The following is a 1,148-nucleotide window of genomic DNA, read 5'->3' on the forward strand; positions in this document are numbered from 1 at the left end:
TATATATATATATATATATATATATATATATATATATATATATATATACTGTATATATCTCTTTTCTTCTGACCCTGTGGCAGTTATGTGTGGGGGCAAACAGTCAAATCTATTGATGTTTTCTTTCTGGAAGGAAAGAGAATCTGCACAATTATTTTAGGTTTTATTATAATTAATTTTCAATCTGCATGTGTGTACACCTCACACTCACTGTTGTTTATGAGATCTGATTGGATATCCCAAGTGGCTAAGATGTTGTCTGCACTGATACACTGCAAACAAACCAACTATAAAATCAATATAGAAATTGTGGAGTTGGATAGCCTCATGTGATTAGAGATGCAATTGACATTTGACACTAAGTAACACCCCACAATAGAATACTCAATAAGTTTGTAAGAACATGTCTTTTTATGTAACAATCATGTATATACTGATAACCTCAAGGCTGGTATTATGAGATATAAGTCTGCAGCAGTCCCCTGTTGCTGTGCAAGCCGTTAAGTACTAAAACTCTGCTGGGAATTTGAGAATACATGAAGCCCGGGAAGCCCATACCAATTGGCTGTTGCCAGATTAGTACTAGAACACCAGCTTAATAGATTAGAAGTTTGGTACTCTGAAGTTGACCCATGTAGAGTACAACTGCAGGAGTGTTGGATTGTTTCCCTTAGGCACCAGCTTTAATAGATAAAGTTTTATTGCAAGATAGAAGTTTATGGCACATGGTAGGTCATCTTTGACTTCCCAAGGAGTGATATGATCATTTTATAACCACTTCATGTCTTGTATAGCATTTCTGCCATTTTCACCATCACCCTCGGCCCTCTCCATTTTCTTTATTTCATGACAATGCATTGTGTCTAAGCAATCGATGAACCATCAATATTACCTGTAGTGATTTTTTAATGGGTTGTTTCAGACGAGAGAGCCAATCCACGAGGGAGAAACGGAACAGAATCAAGGCAGTTGTGGATTATGCTCGTTTTCAGCCCACGTGCCTCACTAGCAATGTAGTGCATGTAACGGGTGACCAGAAGTTCACTGGCTGATAGGAGTGTGCAAGTCATAATTTTCTTTTCCCAAGTCCAACAGGCCTGCTAGTCTTTGCCACAGGCCCAAAATTGCCACTTATTAAACACTCAGCA

This window comes from Etheostoma spectabile, chromosome 11 (assembly GCF_008692095.1).
Source record: "Etheostoma spectabile isolate EspeVRDwgs_2016 chromosome 11, UIUC_Espe_1.0, whole genome shotgun sequence".
NCBI lineage: Eukaryota > Metazoa > Chordata > Actinopteri > Perciformes > Percidae > Etheostoma > Etheostoma spectabile.